General features: G+C 45.5%; 1 protein-coding gene across 1 annotated transcript in view; it reads left to right on the forward strand.

The window, feature by feature from the left end:
• The first annotated feature begins 332 nt into the window (after positions 1–332).
• Positions 333–23,546, forward strand: part of LOC149431335 (cytochrome P450 2C3-like) — a 92,040-nt gene continuing 68,826 nt past the window's right edge. The window contains exon 1 of the mRNA XM_089665652.1: positions 333–467. The gene's annotated coding sequence lies outside the window, so the exon portion shown is untranslated. The remainder of the gene's footprint in view (positions 468–23,546) is intronic.

Consider the following 23,546-nt stretch of genomic DNA (forward strand, 5'->3'; position numbering starts at 1 on the left):
TTTTGAGTTTATAGGTTGTGTTATGTAATTGATTCTGCTGGAGGATTATCTTTGAGAAGCATGACCGCGCAATTGTCAGTTAAAGTAACGCAGCGCCGTAACGCAAAAAATTGCCTGGTCAGGAAAGGGGGGAAATCCTCTGGAGGGGTAAAAAAATTGAATAATCCTTTAGAATCACTTTAACTAGAGGAGAGGGCTGCAATTAAATCTGGAGGTTCAGGTTGGTCAGGTAGTTAAGGAATGCTGTTACACAGGACAAGACCATATGCAGAAATGTGCACACCGTGCCTGTTTGTACTGGTGGCTTAATCATTAGCAGGATAAATAGGGAGGATTTGTAACAGCAATCCACAGCAGAGATCCACAGAGGGATCCACTGAGGGCGTCAGGACTATTTACACTAAGTAGTGGAGATACAGAGGAAGCGCTGGCCATTCAGCCTCCAGGGGTCCCCCCTCTATTGAACCGTAAGTAGGTATAATGGGGCTCTGCGGGAGGTGATCACTCTGTAAAATACCGAATTGTCTCAATATTTTGTTAACTTGTATTGGTGAGAAAAGTCCAAAAATAGAAAGTCCTTTCAGATGTTGTATAAACTCAAAAATAGATTTAATAATCTATCTATCCATTGATATCCGACCATTGGCGATTGCATGGACCGTACCACTCGTAAACGACTTTTTCCATGAATTCTCCATGCAATTATTTTACAGGGTAGGTTGCCGGGTCTTTCCCCAACCCCCACCAAGCAGGAGATCCCACATGGCCAGGGATGAAACTAGGACAATTTAGACAGGAGCCAATTCACCTACCAGCATGTCTTTGGAGCAGTGGTTCTTAACCTGGGTTCGATCGAACCCCAGGGGTTTAGTGAGTCAGTCTCGCGGGTTCGGCAGAGGTGAAGACCCACACCCGACTCATATGATTCGTGCAGTAAATATTCATTATTATGTTTTTGTTTTTGTGTGAAAATCATGTTTTAATGGTTTTGTTCTTTGTTCTTAACGGTTTTGTTCATTTTGTGCACCTATGTATAAATATATGCAAAAAGGAGAATTTGTGAAAAGAGATTCACAGAAAAGCGGCTACATTATGAACAGAATGTGACACTCAGAAAAATTTCCAAAAATTATGCTTTATTACACTTATAAATATGACATATGGGCAGTCGCCCTGGTTTACCATCACCTCAGTATGAGACAATACACACAGACCTAAAACCATTAAAATAACACCAAGACCGGTCTAAATGCATGTGCAACAGAGAAAATGACTACAAGAGTCTAATGTCCCTGAGACACAAACACATAGGTGAACACTTCCCAAAGGAGGTGTATCCAAAAATTATATCATAGGTATACCATAATACATGTTATAATATTAGAATTCGGCAATTGCCATAATGGTTATATCCCAAACAGGGAATCCAAAAATTATACTATGGATATGGATATCACATGTATGCAATTCAGCAAGCACAATATGCGTCAAGAGGAGAACAATGCGCCTCAGGCCTGTATGAAAAAAGACAAAAATGTCATATGTATAATACAATACATTCCTGTGCCGGCACAAGTGGTTGGGGCCCATTCATCTGTATAAACAGCTGTTTCCTAGAGCTCCTAAATGAGAATATGCCCCATTTATTCCCAGGATGGAAGAAAAGATGCAAACAGCAGTACTCTGCTTGAAATGGTTTCTTCACCACTACATGTGGACTACACACCACTTTCTGTAAGAAAAACAAGACACATCCCAAAAGATCTTCTGCCTGTTGAAATGCATGTGGTATATCTTGTTTCCCATAAAAAGCACCATGATGTCCCCATCCTGTAGTAAAACAAACAATATGTGGGAAGTCACTGACAGAGCTTACACTCTATGTAGGATATATAGGTCATATAGATCACAGAGGACCATATATCTAATGTCCTGTAACAGTCCACTCACCACCTGTGCAATAGATAATAGGAACGGAAAGGATGTCCTTCATAGGTATTGCCATACAAGGCCAAAGAGGCCAAGGAACCACCGCTGACATCCGCCGATATACCGCGGGTTCCAGCCCCCTCTTGGCGCCTGTGCTGCTTAGGCTTGCCTCATGGCATGTGAAGATGGCTTCCTCCTAATGGGTCAGCGTGCGTTCCACCTAGTGCGCATGACCGGAAGTGACGTATCTGACGTATGACGTCAACGCGTTTCGCCGATGGGCGTATCTCACTCAGCTTCGTCAGGACCAATGAAACAACCACATCTCAATTTCCTATTTATAGTGGGTTACACCCCACCCATTTATGCAAAAAACCAACCTGCAGTTATTCCTAATGGAAGAAGAAAGGGGGCTAAATACTTAGCACAGCTGCTGGTCATTGTTAAATATAAAAAATACAGACAACTGGAGACATCAGAGAGGGGAGAGGCTTGGCAATCATAGCAATGCATATATAAATCAAAAGATCATGAATTAAATATACTGATCAGTTAAAACATTATCACACTCTAACCAGAAGATGGCGATATCAGTAAAAGAATCAACAGGTCCATTCATTGAATCGAATTCTTAAAAGAGCAATGTAAATTACCACAGCACACCACAAGATGGCAATATCACCTAAATATTCTCATTGTGGATTGTTTCAACACAAAAATCCCAATTTTAAATATCCATCTTATGGTGTAATTATTATTAAGGGAAAAAGAGGGGGGGAAAAGAAGGGGGAAGAAAGGAGGAAAAAAGGAAAAAGGGAATCATTAGCTGAACGGTCAATCCTTCTATATTTTTCTAGAGCTATATTTAAATCCATAACGTAAGATCATACATATTGTTATTATTATTCCCAAGTACAAAAAGGTTTACCTTGATTATTTAGCATATGCTCCAACTGTTATTGAAAACGGAGAAATGCCATAGATTAGCTAACGTGTGGCAATATAAAGGTACCTAAACATATAAAACTATTTATCCAAAAATACTTGGAGATCACATTCCACATTTAGCTATTGTCCAGATTTGGTTAAGATATATAGATGATGTGTTCCTTGTATGGCGAGGAACATCTGAGGAATTAAAGTTTTTTCTAGAGGAGTTAAATCAGAACTCCTTCAATATTGGACTTACATATATATTTGATGAAAGATGTATTTCTTTTCTGGATCTGGAAATTAGACTTGAGAATGGAAGACTCCTCACCAAGACATATAGAAAACCCACTGCTGCCAACACCCTATTAGAGGCTAGAAGCTACCACCCGCGTTCACTGATTTCAGGGATTCCAGTGGGACAGTTTTTGAGATGTCGGAGAAATTGTTCGAACATTAATGACTTTAGGATGGAGGCTCAGGACCTCTACAGAAGATTTAGGGAAAGGGGATATTCCCACTCTCAAATTAGAAATGCTCGGAGACGGGCATATCAAACTGACCGCAAGGACTTATTATCTCCCAAAATGGATGAGAAGGTCAAATTAAGTGACCAACCTGTTAGAATGATAACCCAATTTGGAGCCCAATGGCAAGATGTAAAATTAATATTAGAAAAACATTGGAAGATTTTAACTCAATACACCAAGTTGAGTAGGATTGTAGGTGAACGCCCCCAGATGGTAGCAAGAAGAGCACCAAATCTTGGTGATCTTCTTATCCATTCTGATTATCAACCATTAAAACAAACAACATGGTTAAAATCACGTACCAAGGGGATGTTTAAATGTGGAAAATGTCAAATCTGTAAATACGTGGACCGTACGGATTCCTTTCATGACTCTGGAAATAACACTCACTATAAAATTCAAAGCCTCATAAATTGCTCTACAGTGAGAGTGCTATACATCTTAACCTGTCCCTGTAAAAAGATGTATATTGGTAAGACCAAAAGACAACTTAAAGTACGAATAGGTGAACATCTTAGAGATATTAGATCAAATGATCCTGAGAGTAATCTTGCTCAGCATTACGCTAAATATCATGGAGGTAAACTGGATGGTACAAAAGTGAAAGGTTTCTATGCATTGCACTTTCCACAAAGGAGAGGTGATTTTGATAGAGAACTGCTTAAAAAGGAGAAATACTGGATATATAAACTTGATACACTGTACCCAAAGGGGTTAAATGTGGAATGTGATCTCCAAGTATTTTTGGATAAATAGTTTTATATGTTTAGGTACCTTTATATTGCCACACGTTAGCTAATCTATGGCATTTCTCCGTTTTCAATAACAGTTGGAGCATATGCTAAATAATCAAGGTAAACCTTTTTGTACTTGGGAATAATAATAACAATATGTGTGATCTTACGTTATGGATTTAAATATAGCTCTAGAAAAATATAGAAGGATTGACCGTTGAGCTAATGATTCCCTTTTTCCTTTTTTCCTTTTTTCCTCCTTTCTTCCCCCTTCTTTCCCCCCCCCCCTCTTTTTCCCTTAATAATAATTACACCATAAGATGGATATTTAAAATTGGGGTTTTTGTGTTGAAACAATCCATAATGAGAATATTTAGGTGATATTGCCATCTTGTGGTGTGCTGTGGTAATTTACATTGCTCTTTTAACCTCTTGCCGTCCGCCTGCTGTTTATAAACGGCAGGGCGGTGGCAGTCCAAGGTCGGGTTGCCGTTCCTAAACGGCACCCGCCTTTTCTAGCTGTGCGCGCTCCCTAGGAGCGCACACCATCGCGATCCGGTGTCCGCTGTGTCCTCCGGACACAGTGAAACACCGATCGTCGGACGGGACCTCTGTACGAGGTCCCGGTCATGTGATCACTGATTGGCGAATCAGTGATCACATGCAAAGTAGTGAGCAAGATGTCACTTGTGACATCATTGCTTACTACGTGTGAAATCTGTGAATGATCACAGAGGTCACATGGTACAAGGCTATTCACAACAGCCTTGTACCATGTGACAAGCTGTGACCAATCACAGCTCACTCAGTATTTCTCAATGACTGCAAGAATGCAGACAGAGAGAAAGAGAAATGATTGCTTTTACATCCTATATGGGTGTAAAAGCAATCAGTGTAAAAAAAAAAAAAAAAATCTTCATCACCCCCCACAAGTAGTACAGTGTCACCATGGTGACACTGTACTGCTAGGGTGACAGTATGTAAAAATAAAAAATAAAAATAAAAAATAATATAAAAAAAAATAAAATAAAAATGTAAAAAAAAATTTTAAAAATTATAATGTTTTATTATAAACTAATTTGGATTTTTTTTTTTACTAAAAAAATAATGGAATAAATTTTGGCCAAGATTTAGGATGAAATATTATTTATTTGCAAAATTTTATTAAAAAAAACACTTTTTTTCAAAATTTTTGGACATTTTCATTTACATAGTAAAAAAAATAAAAATCCCAGCGGTGAATAAATACCACCAAAATAAAGCTTTATCTGTCTCAAAAAAATGGTAAAAAATTCATATGGGTACAGTATTGCATGACCGCGCAATTGTCATTCAAAGTGTGATAGTGCTGAAAGCTGAAAATTGCCCTGGACAGGAAGGGGGTAAAAGTGTCCGGACAGGAAGTGGTTAAGAACTCCATTCAATGAATGGACCTGTTGATTCTTTTACTGATATCGCCATCTTCTGGTTAGAGTGTGATAATGTTTTAACTGATCAGTATATTTAATTCATGATCTTTGGATTTATATATGCATTGCTATGATTGCCAAGCCTCTCCCCTCTCTGATGTCTCCAGTTGTCTGTATTTTTTATATTTAACAATGACCAGCAGCTGTGCTAAGTATTTAGCCCCCTTTCTTCTTCCATTAGGAATAACTGCAGGTTGGTTTTTTGCATAAATGGGTGGGGTGTAACCCACTATAAATAGGAAATTGAGATGTGGTTGTTTCATTGGTCCTGACGAAGCTGAGTGAGATACGCCCATCGGCGAAACGCGTTGACGTCATACGTCAGATACGTCACTTCCGGTCATGCGCACTAGGTGGAACGCACGCTGACCCATTAGGAGGAAGCCATCTTCACATGCCATGAGGCAAGCCTAAGCAGCACAGGCGCCAAGAGGGGGCTGGAACCCGCGGTATATCGGCGGATGTCAGCGGTGGTTCCTTGGCCTCTTTGGCCTTGTATGGCAGTACCTATGAAGGACATCCTTTCCGTTCCTATTATCTATTGCACAGGTGGTGAGTGGACTGTTACAGGACATTAGATATATGGTCCTCTGTCATTATATGACCTATATATCCTACATAGAGTGTAAGCTCTGTCAGTGACTCTTCCACATATTGTTTGTTTTACTACAGGATGGGGACATCATGGTGCTTTTTATGGGAAACAAGATATACCACATGCATTTCAACAGGCAGAAGATCTTTTGGGATGTGTCTTGTTTTTCTTACAGAAAGTGGTGTGTAGTCCACATGTAGTGGTGAAGAAACCATTTCAAGCAGAGTGCTGCTTTTTGCATCTTTTCTTCCATCCTGGGAATAAATGGGGCCTATTCTCATTTAGGAGCTCTAGGAAACAGCTGTTTATACAGATGAATGGGCCCCAACCACTTGTGCCGGCACAGGAATGTATTGTATTATACATATGACATTTTTGTCTTTTTTCATACAGGCCTGAGGCGCATTGTTCTCCTCTTGACGCATATTGTGCTTGCTGAATTGCATACATGTGATATCCATATCCATAGTATAATTTTTGGATTCCCTGGTTGGGATATAACCATTATGGCAATTGCCGAATTCTAATATTATAACATGAATTATGGTATACCTATGGTATAATTTTTGGATACACCTCCTTTGGGAAGTGTTCACCTATGTGTTTGTGTCACAGGGACATTAGACTCTTGTAGTCATTTTCTCTGTTGCACATGCATTCAGACCGGTCTTGGTGTTATTTTAATGGTTTTAGGTCTGTGTGTATTGTCTCATACTGAGGTGATGGTAAACCAGGGCGACTGCCCACATGTCATATTTATAAGTGTAATAAAGCATAATTTTTGGAAATTTTTCTGAGTGTCACATTCTGTTCATAATGTAGCCGCTTTTCTGTGAATCTCTTTTCACAAATCCTCCTTTTTGCATGTCTTTTTTGGCTACTGAATGGAGACCAAATATTGGGTGATACGATAATTTATTTTATAACCTCTCAATTATTATCTTTAGCATATATGTATAAATATATACCTATGTTTTGAATTTTAAAAATCATATTTTATTTTTCCAATTAAGAAGGGTTCGGTGAATGCGCATATGAAACTGGTGGGGTTCAGTACCTCCAACAAGGTTAAGAACCACTGCTTTGGAGTGTGGGAGGAAACCGGAGTACTCAGAGGAAACCCATGCAGAACATGCAAACTCCATGCAGGAGGCGCCACGGTTGGGAATCAAACCCATGACCCAATTACTGCAAGGCAGAAGTGCTAACCACTAAGCCACTGTGCCGCCCACAGATTTAATAATAATATTGCATAAAATTAGAAATAAAATATTGGAATATAGAATGTTAGAAAATGTCCAAAAAATATAGTTATGTTCTTGAGATAAAAATTGTGAGTGTAATTGTGTGCGTGCGTGTGCGTGCGTGTGCGTGTGTGTGTGCGTGCGTGTGCGTGCGTGTGCGTGTGTGTGGTGTGAGTCTGTGGGCTCCTTAGCCCAGCTTGTAATCTCCTCCAAATTTTGTGAAAATGTCCTACTAAAAAGGTCTTTTTCCGGCTTTATAAGGCCCCCATGTACACGGGACGTTTCTGAAGGATGGAAACTGACTGCTGGAAAACGTAGGTTAAAAAATGTCTGTTTAGTCGCGTTTGCATACCGCATTCGCGTATGCGCGTTGGCGTTTAGAAGCGTGTTTTAACCCCTCGCCTACAGGGCACTTATACCCCCTTCCTTACCAGGCCAATTTTCAGCTTTCAGCACTGTCGCACTTTGATTGACAATTGCGCGGTCATGCAACATTGTACCCATATGAAATTTTTATCTTTTTTTCTCACAAATAGAGCTTTCTTTTGGTGGTATTTAATCACCGCTGGGCACTTTACGTTTTGCGCTATAAACAAAAAAGTGCAAAAAATGTGAAAAAAAAAAAGTTTCCTTGTTTCTATTATAAAAATTTTCAAACAGGTAATTTTCCTCCTTCACTGATGTGCGATGATGAGGCAGCACTGATGGGCACTGATAGGCAGCACTGATGGGCACTGATAGGCAGCACTGATGGGCACTGATAGGCAGCACTAATGAGGTGGCATGGATAGGCAGCACTGATAGGCAGCACTAATGAGGTGGCAGAGATAGGTGGCACTAATAGATGGCACTGATAGGTGGCACTGATGATGGGTACTGATAGACAGCACTGATAGGTGGCACTGACTGGCAGCACTGCTTGGCACTGACAGGCGGCACTGCTAGGCATTGACTGGAGCAACTGCTGGGCACTGACTGGTGGCATTGACTGGCAGCACTGCTGGGCTGCACTGATGGGCACTGGTAGGCACAGATGGGTGGCACTGGTGGGCACAGGTGGGTGGCACTGCTGGGTGGTACTGGTGGGCACAGGTGGGCGGAACTGGTGGGTGGCACTGCTGGGCACCGGTCATCAGGGCACTGATCATCAGTGCCCGGATGATCGGTGCCGATCCCTGCTCTGACAACGTGAGGAAAGTGCAGCCGAGATCCGGCAATTGCATTTCCTGGTGATCAGCGTGTCATTGGACATGGCTGATCACGTGGTAAAAGGCCGCTGTGATTGGCCTTTTACCACATCACGTGAGATCGTCGGGTGCGCGACCCCGGGGGCGCGCAGGAGAGTGTGTTCTGGGAGGACGTCATATGACGCCCTCCCAAAACTGGCCATCCACAGTGTAGCCATCATTCGGCTATCTGCAGTTGGCAAGTAGTTAAAGAGAAACACAGGAGAACCTCCCGAATGCCCAGAATGCACTGAAAAGTGGTAAATTATGAACTATTTCAGACTGTTTAAAAGAAATACAGAGAGTAGAAGCAGAGACAGCAGTATGAGTTGAGATTAGCTTAGGTGTGAGTTGCTCATTAACATTTCCTTTGTTTACAAGGGTGGGAAAGGTGTCTGCTGGAGGAGTCATTAAGGTTACCTAGCAGGGGGTCTTCATGAGGAATTTGAGGTGTGAATGGTCATTAACATATCTTTTGTTTTCAAGGGTGGGAGAGGTCTGAGGTGTGAATGGTCATTAACATATCTTTTGTTTCCAAGGGTGGCAGAGGTCTGAGGTGTGAATGGTCATTAACATATCTTTTGTTTCCAAGGGTGGGAGAGGTCTGAGGTGTGAATGATCATTAACATATCTTTTGTTTCCAAGGGTGGGAGAGGTCTCGGGTGTGAATGGTCATTAACATATCTTTTGTTTCCAAGGGTGGGAGAGGTCTGAGGTGTGAATGGTCATTAACATATCTTTTGTTTCCAAGGGTGGGAGAGGTCTGAGGTGTGAATGGTCATTAACATATCTTTTGTTTCCAAGGGTGGGAGAGGTCTCGGGTGTGAATGGTCATTAACATATCTTTTGTTTCCAAGGGTGGGAGAGGTCTCAGGTGTGAATGGTCATTAACATATCTTTTGTTTCCAAGGGTGGGAGAGGTCTGGGGTGTGAATGGTCATTAACATATCTTTTGTTTCCAAGGGTGGGAGAGGTCTGAGGTGTGAATGGTCATTAACATATCTTTTGTTTCCAAGGGTGGGAAAGGTCTGAGGTTTGAATGGTCATTAACAAATCTTTTGTTTCCAAGGGTGGGAGAGGTGTGAATGGTCATTAACATATTTTTTGTTTCCAAGGGTGGGAGAGGTCTGAGGTGTGTTTCAGAGAAATACAGAGAGTAGAAGCAGAGACAGCAGTATGTGTTGAGATAATTAGGTGTGAGTTGCTCATTAACATTTCTTTTGTTTCCAAGGGTGGGAAAGGTGTCTGGTGGAGGGAGTCATTAAGGTCACCTGGCAGGGGGTCTTCATGAGGAATTTGAGGTGTGAATGGTCATTAACATATCTTTTGTTTCCAAGGGTGGGAGAGGTCTGAGGTGTGAATGGTCATTAACATATCTTTTGTTTCCAAGGGTGGGAGAGGTCTCGGGTGTGAATGGTCATTAACATATGTTTTGTTTCCAAGGGTGGGAGAGGTCTGAGGTGTGAATGGTCATTAACATATCTTTTGTTTCCAAGGGTGGGAGAGGTCTGAGGTGTGAATGGTCATTAACAAATCTTTTGTTTCCAAGGGTGGGAGAGGTGTGAATGTTCATTAACATATTTTTTGTTTCCAAGGGTGGGAGAGGTCTGAGGTGTGAATGGTCATTAACATATCTTTTGTTTCCAAGGGTGGGAGAGGTCTCGGGTGTGAATGGTCATTAACACATCTTTTGTTTCCAAGGGTGGGAGAGGTCTGTGGTGTGAATGGTCATTAACATATCTTTTGTTTCCAAGGGTGGGAGAGGTCTCGGGTGTGAATGGTCATTAACACATCTTTTGTTTCCAAGGGTGGGAGAGGTCTGGGGTGTGAATGGTCATTAACATATCTTTTGTTTCCAAGGGTGGGAGAGGTCTGAGGTGTGAATGGTCATTAACATATCTTTTGTTTCCAAGGGTGGGAAAGGTCTGAGGTGTGAATGGTCATTAACAAATCTTTTGTTTCCAAGGGTGGGAGAGGTGTGAATGGTCATTAACATATTTTTTGTTTCCAAGGGTGGGAGAGGTCTGAGGTGTGAATGGTCATTAACATATCTTTTGTTTCCAAGGGTGGGAGAGGTCTGAGGTGTGAATGGTCATTAACATATCTTTTGTTTCCAAGGGTGGGAGAGGTCTGAGGTGTGAATGGTCATTAACATATCTTTTGTTTCCAAGGGTGGGAGAGGTCTGAGGTGTGAATGGTCATTAACATATCTTGTGTTTCCAAGGGTGGGAGAGGTCTGAGGTGTGAATGGTCATTAACATATCTTTTTGTTTCCAGGGGTGGGAGAGGTCTGAGGTGTGAATGGTCATTAACATATCTTTTGTTTCCAAGGGTGGGTGTCAAGGTCCTACCTTTCCCTGAGGTTATGTTACTCCATGTGCTGGCGTCCATCTTGGATTCTGCTGTGCATGATGGGAATCCTTTTTATGCCTTCAGGTCTCTGAGGTCCACCCCCCAGAGGGGCGTGGCTGATGACATATAAGCCTGTGGCCCGCACATGCTCTTTGCACTTGTGTCTTTGTGTTACTATTACTCTGTTCTGACTCTCGTGGCTCTCCTGGTATTCTGATTCGGCTTGTGACTTGACTATTCTTTGTATTCTCCTTTGATCTGACCCTCTGTTGCTGAACCCGGCTTGTGACCTGTGATTCTCGTCTGCTGTCCTGTACTGTTTTGTTCTGTTGTTGTTGACCCCGGCTTGTCTGACTACTCTTTTGTTTCTTCCACCAGCTACACGCCATTGGCGGCGGCCATTACCGCAGCTGAGGTGTCTCGGGGGCCGCGACCTGGTTCCTGGCTGTGTCACGTCCATCCCCACCATCAGGGGCCCTGGTGAAGGGCAGCCTGGGACTTAGACTCCGCGCCCTGAGGGACTTTGGTCTGTGGGTGGTGGTTGTCGTCAGCCAGTGCGTTACATTGTTAGGCCTGCCTGTCCATTCCTCGGCCCCTGCCCTGACATTACACAAGTGCCATGAACCCTGACGGTGCAGGCACGCCTTCGCTCCCAACGCTAGTCGCCAGACTCGATCAACAGGATCACCTGTTGGATCAGTTCGCTCAGGCGTTGCAAACTCTGCTTGCACGCACTGCACACCTTGCTCCTGGTGCTATTAGGCTGGTAGTCACTCCGGTGGTCTCTCCCGCTGCTTCTCCGCCTATTGCGTCCACCACCTCGGTGGCTGCATCAGCAGCACCCAGAGGTATGACTGGCTCTGCCCCTCTTCCACAGCGCTTTGGGGGTGAGCCGAGTCAGTGTCGTAGGTTCCTCAACCAGGTGGGTATTTATTTTGAATTAATACCCCACGCCTTCCCGTCTGAGAGGTCAAAGGTTGGGTTCCTAATTTCACTACTCTCAGACAAGGCCTTGGCCTGGGCAAATCCCTTATGGGAGAGAAACGACCCGGTGATTCAAGATTTTTCCGGTTTTGTCGATGCCTTCCGTAGGGTATTCGATGTACCGGCTCAGTCCGCCTCGGCGGCCAAGCTGCTCATGACCATGCATCAGGGTTCACGGACCGTGGCCGAGTACGCCATAGAGTTTCGTACCCTGGCGGCAGAGGTCGGTTGGAACAATGAGGCTCTGGTGGCTGCGTTTTCCCATGGTCTTTCTGACACATTGAAGGACGAGATTGCAGCTAAGGAACTGCCTGTGGTGTTGGAGGAGCTCATCTCTTTCCTGATCCTGATTGACACCAGGCTTAGGGAGAGGCCTTCACTCAAGGAACGCCTGCGGAGGCCTTCCAATCGACTGGCACCTGCGTTTTCTGTCCCACCCGTTCCTCCCTCTCCTCCCACGCCTCCTGGGGATGGATTGTCTGGTGGTGAGCCCATGCAGCTGGGGTTTGCTCGCCTTTCCGAGGGGGAGTGGGCCGCTCGGCGTCGGGAGGGTCGCTGCCTGTACTGTGGTCTTGGTGGGCACTTTCGGCAGTCCTGTCCAGTCCGTCCGGGAAACGCTCGCACCTGAGATCCTGTCGGGGACAGATCTTGGGTGGAGTCTCCTCGTCCCCGGCGTTCCGCAGAGATAAGCCACTGATCACCGTTGTCCTCTCTTGGGCGGAGGGCTCGGGGACGGCCCAGGCGTTGGTAGATTCTGGGGCCGGCGGGTTGTTTATGGACAGCTCGTTTGCTGCCCAGCACTCCATTCCCCTGCAGGCTCGAGTTACCCCATTGGTTCTCGAGGCGATAGATGGCAGGCCCCTGCAACCACCGCAGGTTACCCACGAGACTGTGCCAGTGGAAGTAGCTATTGGGGCTGTTCACAGGGAGTTGGCCTGTTTCCAGGTGATTTCTTCTCCGCACTATTCGGTGGTTTTGGGGTATCCCTGGCTCCAGATGCACAATCCAACCTTCAATTGGCAAACTGCCGAGATTCTCTCGTGGTCTCCACAGTGTGGGGCCGGGTGCATCCGTGGGCCGGTTAAGGTGTTGTGTGCCTCCTCGGACTCTGCGTTGCCCACTGATTATGGGGAGTACCGGGACGTGTTTGATAAGGTACGCGCTGGTGCCTTACCTGCTCATCGTCCTTACGACTGCGCCATATCCTTGCAACCCGGTGCCACTCCTCCGCGTGGCAGGGTGTATCCTCTCTCGATTGCGGAGAATAAGGCCATGGAGGAGTACGTTGTGGATGCGCTTTCCCGGGGGCACATTCGTAAGTCTACTTCCCCAGCAGGAGCGGGCTTTTTCTTTGTAAAGAAGAAGGGTGGTGAATTGAGGCCTTGCATTGATTATAGGGGTCTTAATCGAATCACCACTAAGAATACCTACCTGATTCCCTTGATTACTGAGTTATTCGACCGCCTTAAGGGAGCAACAGTCTTTACCAAACTTGACCTTAGGGCGGCGTACAACCTCGTACGGATCAAACAGGGGGATGAGTGGAAGACCGCGTTTAACACCAGAACCGGTCACTACGAATACCTGGTGATGCCCTTCGGGTTGTGTAACGCGCCCGCAGTTTTTTAGGAATTCATAAATGATGTCCTTCGTGACTTGTTGCAGCAGTGCGTGGTAGTTTACTTGGATGACATCCTGGTTTACTCTGCCTCCATGGAGTCCCATATCCAGGATGTCAAGCAGGTGCTGCAACGATTACGTGAGAACAAACTTTTTTGTAAACTTGAGAAGTGCGAATTCCATCGATCGCAAGTTGCCTTTTTAGGCTACATCATTTCTGCGGAGGGATTCTCCATGGACCCTCAGAAGGTTTCGGCGGTTCTGCAGTGGCCTCGTCCCAGTGGTCTTCGGCCCATTCAGCGCTTTTTGGGTTTTGCCAACTGAAAGGAATTGGCTCCTCTCGTTCCTTCCTGTAGCTACCGACTCCCGTCTAATAATATCCTGACTCTGACTAACTCCCACTTTTCTAACAATAAGCCTACAACACAATTTGAACAAGACATTCACATAGGCACCCAACTCCGTGTCACCATGCTATCACCTTCTCTAGGTCATCAGCCAATAAGGCCTAGCTAAAGGGGTGGTGCGTCTTACAACGGAAGTTGACAATACCTTCAGTAACCGCTGGCCCATACACTTACCAACTGGGCACTTGTGTCACACAAACAAATTATCTTATACTTCTATGCGATAGGAAGAAAAGCAAAGAGTTGCAGGACAGAATGGATCAACCCCGGACTTTTTCTGGTTTCTTCTCAGAGAAACTCTTTTCAGCCCCTTCTCATAAGAGACTGTGCAGTTTCCAAAACTGCTCCTGGTCTTTTCCAAAAGACCTTGTGCTCCCCACAGCACTTTGCGCCTGGCCACTGGCGTCTTAAGACGCGAAGCCCAGTGCTACCTAAGGGCATGAGATTTCAATCAGAGCCTTACCGGCAAGACAGACTAATTGACAGAATGACAAAAAAATCTTACTTACCGAAAAGGATGATTATCTCATCCCGGACACGAGCCCCCAATTGAAAGGAATTGGCTCCTCTCGTTCCTTCCTGTAGCTACCGACTCCCGTCAGTCCCCTGGCCCTGATCAATGTCTGTCCTCAGGCCCGGAGTTCCCTTTGAGATATAGGAAATTGCACACAGACACAAGGTGATATCTCAGAAGGAACTGAATTTATTCTTCCGTGTTCAAACTTATATATGAAACTTAAAACAATACATGGAAATATAAGAACCAATCAATTGACAGGTATGCATTGACCAATCAGAATATTACATACGTCAGTAATGCCCAATCATTTAGCATTTATGTTAATTATTATTATATGCGTCAAGCATTAGTATAGAAAGTAGACAACTTCCCTATTTCACACTGGCTAAAGTTATTAATACTCTTGCAACAGGAAAAAGCCCACCGCAGACTTTCAGTCTTGTGCTAGGTAGAGGAAAAAAGGAAGTTACATCTGAAGGGAAAAGAGGAACCTCAGACTCTTATCGAAAGTAAGAAACAGTCTTAAAACACAAATTCATCTTTAAGTACTGACATAAGTCTTAAGATGGATACTTATCTTTAAAATGGCAGATCTTAGGCTAAGAGACAAAATGGCGGTATGGTAATGCTGAAAGGCTAATTCCTTCACCAACTACTATAGGAAGTTCATCCGGAACTTCTCCACGCTGGCAAAGACGCTGGCAAAGCCTCTCTCAGACCTAACCAAGAAGGGCAGTAATCCTCACGAGTGGCCACCCGAGGCCATCGTAGCGTTTGAGGCTCTGAAATCCGCCTTCGCGTCGGCTCCGATACTGTCTCATCCCGATCCTGGATTGCCCTTCGTCCTTGAGGTTGATGCATCCGAGACGGGAGTAGGCGCTCTCCTGTTTCAACGTCGGTCGCCCGATGGACCCCTACTTCCCTGTGGGTTCTACTCCAGGAAGCTTTCCTCTGCAGAGTGCAACTACCAGATTGGAGATAGGGAGTTGTTGGCAATCATTCTGGCTCTCAAGGAATGGAGGCACCTGCTCGAGGGCTCCGCGGTTCCGGTCCTCATTCTTACCGATCATAAGAACCTGACTTATCTTTCGGAGGCCAAAAGATTGACACCCCGCCAGGCCAGATGGGCTCTGTTCTTGTCACGCTTCAACTATGTGGTTTCATATTTGCCTGGTTCCAAGAATGTCAGGGCTGATGCGTTATCACGGCAATACTCTGAGTTGTCCAGGGAAGACTCTGAGCCAATCTCAGTTATTCCTCCAGATCAGATCCTGGCTGCCATTCGCACCAGTCTGACCTCTCCTCTTGGGGAGCAGATTTTGGCGGCTCAATCTGATGCTCCCCCTGGGAAGCCGGAGGGTAGATGTTTTGTACCCGAGGGATTGCGCACCCGCCTGCTGCGTACCTACCATAACGCCAAAACTGCCGGGCATCCGGGGAAGAACCAGCTGTGTTGGGTCGTCTCTCGCTTATTCTGGTGGCCAACCCTCCGTGCCGACATTGCCTCTTATGTAGCGGCATGTTCGATCTGTGCCCAGAATAAGTCTCCACGGCATCTCCCTTTGGGTCTTCTGCAACCCATTCCCAATGGGTCACACCTAGGTATGGACTTTATTGTAGACCTCCCGGTGTCTCGGGGTCATACGGTCATCCTCATAATCGTCGATCGGTTTTCCAAGATGTGCCATTGCATTCCACTCAGGAAATTACCAACAGCGCAAGAACTGGCCACGGTCTTTTCCAGGGAGATTTTTCGCCTGCATGGGTTGCCTAAGGTGATTGTCTCGGACCGCGGGAGTCAGTTCGTGTCCAGATTCTGGCGCGCCTTCTGCTCCCAGTTGGGTATTAGTCTCTCCTTTTCCTCAGCCTACCACCCGCAGTCCAATGGGGCTGCGGAGCGTTCCAATCAGGCCTTAGAACAATTCCTTCGATGTTATATTTCAGACCATCAGGACGATTGGGCCGATCTCCTGCCTTGGGCAGAGTTTGCCAGGAACTCGGCGGTCAACTCCTCCTCCGGGATGTCGCCCTTCATGGCCAACTATGGGTTCCAACCCGCAGTATTACCTGAGAGGTTCTCACCACAGGACATTCCGGCTGTGGAGAACCATCTTGCTGCCCTGCGTTCTTCATGGGGGCAGATCCAGAGGGCCTTGAGGGACTCAGCTCAGCGCCAAAAGTTCCAGGCTGATCGCAGACGGTTGCCTGCTCCTTCATACCAGGTCGGCGATCGGGTGTGGTTGTCTACTCGCAACCTCAATCTTCGGGTGCCCACACCCAAACTAGCTCCCCGTTTTGTTGGTCCTTTCCTCATTCTCCGCAAAGTGAATCCGGTGGCCTATGCCCTTGCCCTTCCGTCTGGGATGCGGATCTCCAATATCTTTCATATTTCCCTGTTGAAACCTCTGATCTGCAATCGCTTCACTACCTCTCTGCCTCGGCCCCGTCCTGTCCGGGTTGACGGTCATGAGGAGTATGAGGTGAGCCGGATCCTGGACTCTCGATTGGTGCGTGGTCGATTACAGTTCCTGGTTCATTGGCGCGGTTATAGTCCTGAGGAGCGTTCCTGGGTTCCTTCCGCGGATGTCCATGCTCCTGCCCTCCTCCGCGCTTTTCATACCCGCTTTCCTCAGAAACCTTTTGTTGAGCCGCGGAGGGGGAGGGGCCCTTGAGGAGGAGGTACTGTCAAGGTCCTACCTTTTTCCTGAGGTTATGTTACTCCATGTGCTGGCGTCCATCTTGGATTCTGCTGTGCATGATGGGAGTCCTTTTTATGCCTTCAGGTCTCTGAGGTCCACCCCCCAGAGGGGCGTGGCTGATGACATATAAGCCTGTGGCCCGCACATGCTCTTTGCACTTGTGTCTTGTGTCTTTGTGTTACTATTACTCTGTTCTGACTCTCGTGACTCTCCTGGTATTCTGATTCGGCTTGTGACTTGACTATTCTTTGTATTCTCCTTTGATCTGACCCTCTGTTGCTGAACCCGGCTTGTGACCTGTGATTCTCGTCTGCTGTCCTGTACTGTTTTGTCCTATTGTTGTTGACCCCGGCTTGTCTGACTACTCTTTTATTTCTTCCACCAGCTACACGCCATTGGCGGCGGCCATTACCGCAGCTGAGGTGTCTCGGGGGCCGCGACCTGGTTCCTGGCTGCGTCAAGTCCATCCCCACCATCAGGGGCCCTGGTGAAGGGCAGCCTGGGACTTAGACTCCGTGCCCTGAGGGACTTCGGTCTGTGGGTGGTGGTTGTCGTCAGCCAGTGCGTTACATTGTTAGGCCTGCCTGTCCGTTCCTCAGCTCCTGCCCTGACAGTGGGAGAGGTCTGAGGTGTGAATTGGTCATTACAATGTGTGACAAGCTTGGTAGGAACATCCTGTGTTCAGTGTTTTGTCCATCTGAGCACCTTGAAAACTCTTTGCATACATTTTTCATGATGAAAAAAGGCTCTGATGAAAAAACGCAAACACTTATAAATGCAATTTGCTGCGTTTAGCCGCGTTTACAAGCGTTTTGCATTTGAAATGCTGATAAAATCGACATCTGAACGCAAGTTTGTTGCATTCAAAAAAACGACTGTAAACTCAACTGACTGTAAATGAAGATGTATACACGGACACATAGGAGAACATTAGGGAGAGTTCAGGGGCTGCTGAAAAAAACGATGAACAGCTCCTAAACGCGAGTTTATCAGCTGCAGTGTACATGAGCCCTAAGGAACAATTCAGCCCCCACCTTCTCCTAAAAGTGGGCTGGTTTTCCTTTCTGTTTCTTATGGTGGGAATACACGATTAGAAAATCGACTGATCGGTCATCCGACGACCCAGCTAGAGGCCTTCGTTCGTTGTTTGAAATCGTGGCCCACATTAACCAATCTAAAACAATCATTCGTCGAGCAATACGTAGTATCGACATCTTCCATACAAGTGGAAGTGATGCGGTGTGCGTGTGACCTTGTAGCCACACCCAGGGGCGGACTGACAACTCATGGGGCCCCCGGGCAATAGGGGATCATGGGGCCCCTATGTCCTCACCCACACTCAGACCACACCCAAAAAAGTCTATGAATGGTACCAGGGGCATCTCATGGGGCATACAAAAAAGGAGGGTTGTGAAAAGAGATTCACAGAAAAGCGGCTGCATAATGAACAGAACGTGACACTAAGGGAATAATTTCCAAAAATTATGCTTTATTACACACAAATGAATATGACATATGGGCATTCGCCCTGGTTTACCATCACCTCAGTATGAGACAATACACACAGACCTAAAACCATTTAAAATGACGCATCTCATGGGGCCCCCGGGCAATAGAGGATCATGGGACCCCTGTGTCCTCGCCCACACTCAGACCACAACCAAAAAAGTCTATGAAAAGGTACCAGGGGCATCTCATGGGGCCCCCAACTGATCCCTGCCCTCGGGCAGTGCCCGAGTACCCAAATGGTCAGTCCACCCCTGGCCACGCCCTTCCGGCCTGAACGCGTGATATACACAACAATGACCAGCAATGAGTATAATATCGTTTATTACATGACCTCTATACATAGTGATACATAAAATATAATGCGCAGAATTCTGGTTTCATCATCTCATTCGGCCGATCTACTGTTAACATTTGGATTTTTCGTGTCTACGAAGATTCCGTGGACATCAACATCCGTGTCATCTTCTATTTTTTTTCATACGACCGTCATATCGCCGCATAGAAAATCGGTCGTTCGTATGCGAAACGACAACATTTCTCACTGTTGTTCAACCAGATTTTTTCGTTCACAATATCGGTTAAAACATCCCGCTCATCAACCAAGAGAAAATCGTTCGATCAGCGGTTCCGCTAAATTTTTCAGACGATTTTCTTATCGTTTGTACGGGGCATTAGGGCTCGCTCACTTTTGACTTTATTTCTAACTCTTGCCAAACGCCCCTATAGCATTAGACAGGTATTTGGGAAGAGTTTTTAACACTCTTCAAACGCTCCCCAAACGCCCTATGCGTGGCGTTTGATAGGCGTTTGCCAAGCGCTAAAACCGCACCACAAACGCCTATAATGAAGTTAAATGGTGTTAATGCTCCGCAAATGCCTCGCAACCACCCCGCCACCGCCTGCCAGGCGTTTGAGGAGCGGCACCATAGACTTGAATGGGAAGCTTCAACTCCTCCTGACTTGTCATGAGGCATCAGTTTTGCCGCGACGCAACGCGATTCGACGCTAATGCTTCAGTGTGAACACCACAGTGTGCTGCCATGTGCAGAATTTTCATAGGCGTTTCAGAAGCGGTAAAAACGCTTCTCAAACGCCTGACTGATGCTAGTGTGAACCTGGCCTTATAGTCCCACAATGATATCTGGTGACAGATGTGTTGAACAAACCTTCAGCCTTGCCTCCCCTCCCCTAGGCCAGAGTCTGAAATTTAACCCTTGGGACCTCTAATCAGAACTTCACTGACGTTCTATCAGTCAGGGGGGATGGGATGTGTTACAAATATATATATATATATATATATATATATATCAGGGGCGGACTGACTATTTGGAAACTCGGGCACTGCCCGAGGGCCCAGGGTCAGTAGGGGGCCCCATGAGATGCCCCTGGTACCTTTTTCATAGGTTTTATTGAGTTTGGGCAACAATACAGGGGCCCCATGATCCCCTATTGCCCGGGGGCCCCATGATTTGTCAGTCCGCCCCTGATATATATATATATATATACAGTTGTGTTCAAAATAATAGCAGTGTGTTGAAAAAAGTGAATAAAGCTGAAAATCCTTCTAATAGCTTTTATTTCCATCCACACAAATGCATTGGGAACACGACACATTCTATTCCAAATCACAACATGAAGAAAAATACATCAAATTTGTGTTGTTCCTCTAAAAAAATGGAAGAAAAGTGAATATTAGACGGTTCAAAAAAATGGCCGTGTTTGTATTCTTCTTTACAAACTCAAACATTCACTATATAAACTGAGAAATGTTTGAAGATTTTGCTTTCCTTTGAATGACTTCATGAATATTTGGTTGTAGTCGCACTGTTTCTGAGAACTGCTGTACATCTGTGTTGCATGGAGTCCCCCAACTTCTGGCCCCTGTGATCAGGTATTCCAGCCCAGGATGATTGGACCACATTCCACAGTTCTTCTCTATTTCTTGGTTTGGCCTCAGAAACAGCATTTTTGATGTCACCCCACAAGTTTTCTATTGGATGAAGATCCGGGGATTGGGCTGGCCACTCCATAACGTCCATCTTGTTGGTCTGGAACCAAGATGTCGCACGTTTACTGGTGTGTTTGGGGTCGTTGTCTTGTTGGAACACCCATTTCAAGGGCATTTCCTCTTCAGCATAAGGCAGCATGACCTCTTCAAGTATTCTGATGTATTCAAACTGATCCATGATCCCTGGTATGCGATAAATAGGACCAACACCGTAGTATGAGAAACATCCCCATATCATGATGCTTGCACCACCATGCTTCACGGTCTTCACAGTGTACTGTGGCTTGAATTCAGTGTTTGGGGGTCGTCTGACAAACTGTCTCCACCCACTAGACCCAAAAAGAACAATCTTACTTTCATCAGCCCACAAAATGTTGCGCCATTTCTCTTTAGGCCGGTCAATGTGCTCTTTGGCAGATTGTAACCTCTTCAGCACATGTCTTTTCTCCAACAGTGGGACTTTGCGGGGACTTCTTGCAGATAGCTTGGCTTCACATCGGCGTCTTCTAATTGTAACAGTCCTCACAGGGAACGTCACACCTTCTTTCATCTTCCTGGAGCTGATTGTTGGCTGAGTCCGCGCCATTTTGGCTATTCTTCTATCCATTCCAATGGTAGTTTTTCGCTTTCTTCCGCGTCTTTCAGGTTTTGGTTGCCATTTTAAAGCATTTGTGATCATTTTAGCTGAGCAGCCGATCATTTTCTGCACTTCTTTATATGTTTTCCCCTCTCCAATCAACTTTTTAATCGCGGTACGCTGTTCTTATGAACAATGTCTGGAACGACCCATTTTCCTCAGAATTTCAGAGAGAAATGCACTGTAACCAGCATGTGCAACATTTGCTGCCTTCCTTCCTTAAATAAGGGCAATAATTGCCACCTGTTTTTCAAAGAATGAATGACCTCACTAATAGAACTCCACACTGCTATTATTTTGAACACGCCCCTTTCAATGAGTGATTCAGTGACACAGAATCAGCAGCATGCATGTCATGACTGTTGGGTCTGTTGGATTTCTATTACTCTACTACTACGAGTTAGGGACCTTAGATTGTACGCCCCTTGAGGGTTAGGGACTGATGTGAATGTACAATATATATGTAAAGCACTGCGTAAATTGACAGCGCTATATAAGTACCTGAAATAAATAAATATATCTCCCAAAAGTATTCTTAATATAAAGTTATATCGTAGATAAATATCCTAATCAAGAAATATTACAGTATAAATCTTGTATGCTTCACATGTATGAAATTGATTCTTACAATCCTCTTCTTAGTGGAACTTTAGCTCCTACCCAAGAGATGGGGGGGGGAAGCTAGCTAGCCAAATTATGACTAATTACTACCACATGTTGCTAGAATATACAGAAAAAAACAAGATATACTGTATATATTTACATACATATGTAGTCACATAGACTATAAAAGTCTGTTTATCTTACTTTTCCCAATCTAGAATAAATAGAAATATAATAACCAGGGGCGGACTGACCATTTGGAAAATCCCACAATGATATCTGGTGACAGATGTGCTGAACAAACCTTCAGTCTTGCCTCCCCTCCCCTAGGCCAGAGTCTGAAATTTAACCCTTGGGACCCCTAATCAGAACTTCACTGACATTCTATCAGTCAGGGGGGATGGGATGTGTTACAAATATATATATATATCAGGGGCAGACTGACCATTTGGAAACTCGGGCACTGCCCGAGGGCCCGGGGTCAGTAGGGGGCCCCATGAGATGCCCCTGGTACCTTTTTCATAGGCTTTTTTGAGTTTGGGTAAGGACACAGGGGCCCCATGATCCCCTATTGCCCAGGGGCCCCATGAGTTGTCAGTCTGCCCCTGGTTGCCTGGGTGGCTACCTATCACGGGACCACGCTTGGAGTCACTGAGCTCCTGAGAGCGACCCATTCTTTCACCAATGTTTGTAGAAGCAGTCTGCATGCCTAGGGGATGGATTGTATACACCTGTGTCCATGGAGGGGATTGGAACACCTGAATCACATGATATGAAGGGGATTGGAACACCTGAATTACATGATTGGGAGGGGATTGGAACACCTGAATCACATGATATGGAGGCGATTGGAACACCTGAATCAGATGATTGGGAGGGGATTGGAACACCTGAATCACATGATAGGGAGGGGATTGGAACACCTGAATCACATGATTGGGAGGGGATTGGAACACATGAATCACATGATTGGGAGGGGATTGGAACACCTGAATCACATGATAGGGAGGGGATTGGAACACCTGAATCACATGATTGGGAGGGGATTGGAACACATGAATCACATGATTGGGAGGGGATTGGAACACCTGAATCACATGATTTGAAGGGGATTGGAACACCCGAATCACATTTGGAGGGGGGCCCAATATCTTTGGCAATATAGTGTACGTTGGACTCCTGAATAGAGATTACAGCTTCCACATAGAGTGCAAGGTGCCTCTCTGAAGCATGCTGGAAGGGGACAGGCTTTGCTACTCAGGCTGTAACTAAACAGTAAAATTTTGATTACTGTTTACACCTGGAATCAGGGGCGGACTGACCATTTGGAAACTCGGCACTGCCCGAGGGCCCGGGGTCAGTAGGGGGCCCCATGAGTTGCCCCTGGTACCTTTTTCATAGGCTTTTTTGAGTTTGGGCAAGGACACAGGGGCCCCATGATCCCCTATTGCCCGGGGACCCCATGAGTTGTCAGTCCGTCCCTACCTGGAATGTATTTAGCCGATTTAACCTGAACGTTCCGTTGGAGCTTGAGAGGACCTGCAAAGAAG

The sequence above is a fragment of the Staurois parvus genome, unplaced genomic scaffold (genome assembly GCF_062004578.1).
Source record: "Staurois parvus isolate SC_StPar_1 unplaced genomic scaffold, SC_StPar_1.0 ptg002290l, whole genome shotgun sequence".
NCBI lineage: Eukaryota > Metazoa > Chordata > Amphibia > Anura > Ranidae > Staurois > Staurois parvus.